The sequence below is a fragment of the Borostomias antarcticus genome, assembly GCF_949987555.1.
Source record: "Borostomias antarcticus genome assembly, chromosome: 11".
Lineage (NCBI taxonomy): Eukaryota > Metazoa > Chordata > Actinopteri > Stomiiformes > Stomiidae > Borostomias > Borostomias antarcticus.
The window spans coordinates 25,582,436-25,589,935 of NC_140244.1; the positions used below are offsets into that span (position 1 = coordinate 25,582,436).

General features: G+C 47.3%; 1 pseudogene across 1 annotated transcript in view; it reads right to left on the minus strand.

Moving 5' to 3' along the window:
* LOC311315536 (IQ motif and SEC7 domain-containing protein 1-like) overlaps positions 1-7,500 on the minus strand; it is a 34,017-nt pseudogene that overhangs the window by 2,246 nt on the left and 24,271 nt on the right. Inside the window, exons 10-15 of the transcript in view lie at positions 7,027-7,193; positions 6,689-6,828; positions 6,128-6,253; positions 4,843-4,942; positions 2,952-3,113; positions 824-1,036 (exon numbers count right to left, since the gene is read on the minus strand). The product of the transcript in view is annotated as an IQ motif and SEC7 domain-containing protein 1-like (transcript). The remainder of the gene's footprint in view (positions 1-823; positions 1,037-2,951; positions 3,114-4,842; positions 4,943-6,127; positions 6,254-6,688; positions 6,829-7,026; positions 7,194-7,500) is intronic.

A 7,500-nucleotide genomic window follows, 5' to 3' on the forward strand; every position in this document is an offset into this window, starting at 1 on the left:
TCAATCAATCAATCAAAGCTTTATTTGTATAGCGCATTTCATACCCATATGCCTATTTTCCAAGTGAATTGATCGGTCAGCGAGCAGTGCTTCATACGTTTTGATCCATAATCTGGAACTTAACCTGCCCCGGAGCAGGTTAGCTCGGCAGCATAAGTTACCACGGCGATATAGCACGGTGAAAAGTGAACCACCTTCGTAGTACGGATAAACCAGGCTTGAACCTGAAGTTATCGCGCTAACCCTGTAATCCTGTTTCGTAGTACAGGGCTCTGCTTTGATCCCCAATTCCTTATTTTTCCCTCCACCAGATGGCGCCACAGCACCACAGAACACACTATATCTGGGCAGCTGTTCTAGTTCTCTGTCCTTGGCGAGCCTTCAGCATGCGGGTCTGGAGAGGGCTGGATGAATCGATCTGTCTCAGACTGAGGAGTACTCAAACACACTCAGTAGAAAGAAGCGTCTCCATTCTGTCATCCGTATGACAGCCACTATTCAGAGTGTTGTTCAGATGACTGGACTGTGTGTGTATGTGTGTGTGTGTGTGTGTGTGTGTGTGTGTGTGTGAGAGAGAGAGAGAGTCAATGTATTATTGAGTGGTGACCAGGGTACACATTTGTGCCGTCATTTTAGTATGCAGACAGACCAATAAAGCGATCTCAACCTCAGCCTTAATCTCAGTTTGAAGCCTAATCCCAATCTCAATAATCCCAATATCAATAATCCCAATCTCAATAATCCCAATCTCAATAATCCCAATCAATAATCCCAATCTCAATAATCCCAATCTCAATAATCCCAATCCGGAACTCAATCCCACCTGAGTCAGACAGGTCTCGGAGGGAGGAGCTGAGGGCGGAGCGTTTGAGGCCGTCCACGGAAGCGTAGGTGTCATCCAGACTGGGCCTTCCCAGGATGCCGTTCAGCGTCTCGCTCTTCCCACCGGCGCCGCCGCCGGGACCGCCGGCCCCTCCCCCTCCGCCCCCAGCGACGCTGGGGCGCACGACCACACCCTTCTGCTTCTCCAGCTCAGCTGCCGGAGGGGAGGGAGGAGGGAGGGATGGAGGAGGGAGGGAGGGAGGAGGGAGGGATGTGGGGAAGAAACTTATTACATCACAGAATCAATGGTGACTGTGCTCTGTACAGTACTCAGTACTTGTATACTCAATTATTTTAAATGATTCGCGGGGAAAATATAGAAACTTGCAGTATGCAGTTTCTTTGTCCATAATTAGGCTACATTAGAACTGTACCTCCGTGTAAATGACTGCTTTAAATTATGAGGACTGATAATTACCTGTGGTAGGTTATCTATAGGCTGGTCATTGCTGTTGATGGTGTAACGCGACGATCGCATCGGCCTTGTGTATCTTATTTGCAGTGCATTGTGGGCTATCCCTGGCATATGTTCATTTTCTAAAGCCAATTGTTTAATTACAAAACCCTGTAGCCGTGAATGGTGCCAATTGTAATCAGTCACTGTCTGCATTGTGAATACTCCAGTCCACTTTCTAATCATAATTTACTGCATTTGAATAATTTCAGGCCTTAATACATCGGGACATATTAAATCTATTGGAGACCAATTTGATTAGTAGGCTATGTGACGTTGTGAATATCTGTTTTGCATGAATATCGAATTATAAATATTCAGTAATAATTGCTCTCCCATGTATGCAGCTCATAAAATTGAACGCTCATAATTAACAGGGGATATGGTTATGGGCTGGTGGGTTATGCGCAACTGGATTACACCTGCTTTTCAAAGACGGAAAAACTTCACTGTGAGTAAATCTGCCCATGCAGTCTTATTTATGTATAGAGCCCTGATAAGAGGTTTTCTGCTGACTCTAGTCCTAGTTTTCCTGGTCCTAATCTAGTCCCAGTTCCAGGACATGTGGTCAGACTCTAGGAGTAGAGAGAAGACCAGGTGCAAACAGGAAAAAGCCAACTAGACACTGATGCACAGAGGTATAAGGTCGTAAGACTATGTATAGAATCTGGCCACATCGTGATTATAAAGATGGACCAAACTCAATGCTATGTTGTCCGATCAGAGGACACTGAATAGGAGTGTGTCTCTGTGACTGATCCAGGATCTGTCTGCTGTTATACTCTGAATGGAGTGTGTCTCTGTGACTGACCCAGGATCTGTCTGCTGTTATACTCTGAATGGAGTGTGTCTCTGTGACTGACCCAGGATCTGTCTGCTGTTATACTCTGAATGGGAGTGTGTCTCTGTGACTGACCCAGGATCTGTCTGCTGTTATACTCTGAATGGAGTGTGTCTCTGTGACTGATCCAGGATCTGTCTGCTGTTATACTCTGAATGGGAGTGTGTCTCTGTGACTGACCCAGGATCTGTCTGCTGTTATACTCTGAATGGAGTGTGTCTCTGTGACTGACCCAGGATCTGTCTGCTGTTATACTCTGAATGGAGTGTGTCTCTGTGACTGATCCAGGATCTGTCTGCTGTTATACTCTGAATGGAGTGTGTCTCTGTGACTGATCCAGGATCAGAGCTGTCTGCTGTTATACTCTGAATGGAGTGTGTCTCTGTGACTGACCCAGGATCTGTCTGCTGTTGGACTCAATAAATCTTGAGTCTGATCTACAATTCTGCTCCGGCGCACTACTTCCTCTCGGCCATCGACTCTTCAATACCCATCATGCATCATTTATCAAGTCCTCACTACCAAATCACCTCAGTACTCATCCAACCTGCTCTCATGTCATGTTAGGAACATCCCACCAGCTCACACATGCCAGTAGCATTAAACATCCCTACAGTTAGAACTGACTGGGGATCAGCTTGACAGCTACAACTCATTTCCCATTTCCCGCACCGCAGCTGACATGTAGTCCAGTACTAAGTATGCTTCTACTACACAGAAGTGTGCAGCACAGTGTGTACTAGTATACTCAGCGTGCTAGCGCAGCGTACTCACACTCCACACGGTACTTCTCCATCTCCTGCACCTCGGCGATGCTCTCCCGGAGGTCGGAGGTGAAGCGCGCTCGGTCCTGCTGGCTTGGCGCCGTGAACGCCATCAGCAGCTTCCTCTCAGCGCCCGGGACCACCGACGTCAGACGGACACCGTGGGGGTAGTCTGGGGGGGTGGGCAGGGGGGTGAGGGGAGGGTTGGAAACAAATAAAATAACTGTAGACAAATAGACACGCGCTCTAGCAAATATACCAAGTAAAGAGAACAAACACACATTCAAACCAGAAAAACGACATGACATTTTTAATACTGAATGAAGTTGCTTTTAAACTAAATACATAAACAAACAAGAGCAAGCGAATGGCTTGGCGGAGTATTGCATGAATAAATCATTAACATCATAAACAATCCATGAAAATGTGAGCCCACGGTTAAACGTAATTCATATGAAAAAGTACTGTGATTGTATTCTACGCACGCACACACACACACGCACAAACACACACACACACGCACGCACACACACACGCACACACACGCATTACCATCAGGCAACCTGGCAAGGAACATGTTGATGATTCACTCAATACAATCTGCCACCACAGAGATGGAAGCCAAACCAGAACAAAACAACATCATTCATACCGCCTCTCCAGTACAGTAACTACAGCACGTGGAACAACATGACACATATGTTATATTTAAATACATATGTTAGATTGTAATAAATATGAAAACGGTGTGATCCATCTGGGGTGTGAGATCTTCAGCAGTGTGAGAGGAAGAAACAACACGTCAGTATCACTGGGCTGACTGTATGGATGAGGAACCCTAGTGAGAGGATAAAAATAGACTGAGAGAGAGAGAGAGAGAGAGAGGGAGGGAGGGAGAGAGAGAGAGAGAGAGAGGGAGGGAGGGAGGGAGGGAGGGGTGGAGATTAGTGGTAGAGAGAAGTGAGGAAGAGACAGAGAGAGTGAGACAGATATGGAGAGAGAGGGGGAGAGATAGAAAGAGAGAGAGAGAGAGAGGGGGGGGAGATACGTGGTAGAGAGAGGTGAGGAAGAGACAGAGAGAGTGAAACAGATATGGAGAGAGAGGAGGAGAGATAGAAAGAGAGAGAGAGAGAGAGAGAGAGAGAGAGAGAGAGAGAGAGGGAGGGGTGGAGATTAGTGGTAGAGAGAGGTGAGGAAGAGACAGAGAGAGTGAGACAGAAAAGGAGAGAGAGGGGGAGAGATAGAAAGAGAGAGAGATAAGAGAGAGAGAGGGAGGGAGGGAGGGAGGGGTGGAGATTAGTGGTAGAGAGAGGTGAGGAAGAGAGAGAGAGTGAGACAGATATGGAGAGAGAGGGGGAGAGATAGAAAGAGAGAGAGATAAGAGAGAGAGGGAGGGAGGGAGGGGTGGAGATTAGTGGTAGAGAGAGGGGTGAGGAAGAGAGAGATATGGAGAGAGAGGGGGAGAGATAGAGAGAGAGATATGGAGAGAGAGGGGGAGTGATAGAGAGAGAGAGAGATATGGAGAGAGAGGGGGAGAGATAGAGAGAGAGAGACAGATATGGAGAGAGAGGGGGAGGGATAGAGAGAGAGAGAGATACGGAGAGAGAGGGGGAGAGATAGAGAGAGAGAGAGATATGGAGAGAGAGGGGGAGAGATAGAGAGAGAGAGAGATATGGAGAGAGAGGCGGAGTGATAGAGAGAGAGAGATATGGAGAGAGAGGGGGAGAGATAGAGAGAGAGATATGGAGAGAGAGGGGGAGAGATAGAGAGAGGGGCTGTGAGAGAGAGATAGAGAGGAGGATAAAGGTAATTAGAAGGAGGAGAGACTGAGCAAAAGGGTAAGGCCAAGAAGCAGAGAAGGAGAGAAAGAGAGAGAGACCGATGGAGAGACCAGCACTTACAGGAGTTCTGGAACATGTGAACCTGCATCTCCACCAGAGGGAAGGACTGTCGGAAACTATACGTGACAGAGGTCTTCTTCTTCTGGAAGATCTTAGTCACCTAGGAAGACAAGCGTAGTACCGGGTGAAGATTAGAGAATTTTAAGGCCGATTTTAGCTCCGATTCACCCCTCCGACAATCGGGGGGGCGTTCCCGAATCAAGGCTTGTCAGAAACGATTATCTGTCCAAATCATCCTGTAGTGTGAGGTGTTTACCCACCTAATCTTAACGTTCCCAACTGATCGGAGTCTCTACGATTTTGAATCGTAAATATCAAACTTGTTTGATATTTATCCTTGGGACAGCGATGGAATGCTGAGCGGAAACCCACAATAGCCAATGAGATCGCATTTCCTGCGTCCTGCGTCTTGACTGAATCGTGGAGTGTGCGTTCTTACGATTCAAATATTTAAAAATCGGTTAAGATGATCGTTATGTCTGTGGTCTCCCACGTTTATAAAATCGGTTCGATTTGAAAATCCTCTAGTCTGCACCCGGCATTAGAAACAGAACATGAAGAACACAGAACTAGAGTGCATAGAATGGATGCTAATTCAAAAAGATGACAGTTGGCGAAGTGAGCAGATGCACAAGCTGGTGAGGATTGAAGTGTTAGCTTTCTGAGCTAGCTGTTAGCTAGCGTTATTCCAGACAGATAACACCTACTCTCTCAGCTCATACTCTCATTCCAAACCGCCAACAGTGATGAGCACACAGTGTGTTTGAGTAAACACTAAGCCTGTGAGAACTGAACCAGCATAAACAAACTGACTTGTGCTTGCAAACTAGATGTGTTCTTGTCAATTAGTTTGACGCGTACCCATAAACTAGATTGGCACGTGCTCTTGTAAACAAGCTTGACATGTGTAGGACTACTCATAAACTAGCTTGATGTGTGTACTTGTAAAATATCTTTGCATGTACTTGTCAACTAGCTTGATGTGTGTTTTTGTAAATGGACTGCACTTATATAGCGCTTTTCCTCCTTAGCGGCACTCAAAGCGCTTAACAATGGCCTCTCATTCACCCATTCACACACCAATGGCGGCAGCTGCCATGCAAGGTGCTAACCTGCTCAATGGGAGCAATTTGGGGTTAGGTGCTCAAGGACACTTCGACATGTGGACAGTCGGAGCTGGGATTCGAACCACTGACCCTTCGATCATTGAACGACCCGCTCTACCAACTGAGCTACAGCCGCCCCAACTAAATTCATGTGTGCACTTGTAATATGTAGTTCGTACCATGAGCAGGTCGTTGAAGAGGAACACTTCTCTCTGGTGGACGCCGCTCCTCTGGGGTCTGTTGGGGTCGGGGACCTCATACAGCTGACAACAACACACCAGCCTCCGATGGGGCAGGGACAACACCTACACACACACACACACATGCGCACACGCACGCACGCACACGCACAAACGCGCACACACACGCACGCGCACACACACACACACACGCACACACACACACACACACACTGTGTTAACGCCACTGAGGTGGACTACTGTATGTACTGTACAGTATGTACATACTGTAGGCCTCTGATGGGTAAGGTGTATAAACAGCAAAATGATACATTTCTCATCACAGAATGGACCAATCAAGCTGTAGTATAAGGTAGAAACGCCGTTAAAACACAGTTAAAACACCATTAACATTAAAACAGTTAAAACACTGTTAAAACACAGTGAAAACACAGTTAAAACACAGTTAAAACACTGTTAAAACTGTTAAAACACTGTTAAAACACCGTTATATACACATTTAAAACACCATTAAAACGGTACAGAGTGCTGCCGTCTCACCGGCTTCTTGCCCACCACCACCCTCTCCACCGCCTGGACCTGGGACACGTGGTCGTCGTTGGTGCGCAGCTCCCACTTCTGAATCCTCTGGTAGATGCCTATCAGCAGGTCCCGGGGAATGTCCTGGCCGTTGTCCACTCCTGGAGGGGAGGAGGAGGAGGAGGAGGGGGAGGAGGAAGGCAGGGATTATGAGAGAGAGGTGGTGTGGTAGTGAAACAGTTTTTTGTTGTTGTAAGTAACCGGGTTGGATTAGGAGCGGGATTTGGCGCGCACAACGGGATTTTAAGCGGCTAGCTGACGTTAGCTAGCTAGAATGGACTACAGAGGAAGCAGCCGACCCCGGAGGTTCTTGATGAAGTCCTCCAGCTTCATCTTCCTCTCTGGTTTGACGTTGGGGCTGTACATGTCCGTGTTGAGGAGGATGATGGCGAAGGCCAGGATGAAGATGGTGTCTGGGTTCTGGAATTGTCGGATCAGCACCGGGTTGCACACACAGTACCGCTGACTGAGAGAGAGAGAGAGAGAGAGAGAGAGAGAGAGAGAGAGAGAGAGAAAGAGAGAGAAAGAGAGAAAGAGAGAGGGGGAGAGAGAAAGAAAGAGAGAGAAAGAGAGAAAGAGAGAAAGAGAGAGGGGGAGAGAGAGAGAGAGAGAGAGAGAGAGAGAGAGAGAGAGAAAGAGAGACAGAGAGAGAGAGAAAGAGAAAGAGAGAGAAAGAGAAAGAGAAAGAGAAAGAGAAAGAGAAAGAGAAAGAGAGAGAGAGAGAGAGAGAGAGAGAGAAAGAGATAAAGAGAGCGAGAGGGAGGAGGCAGAGA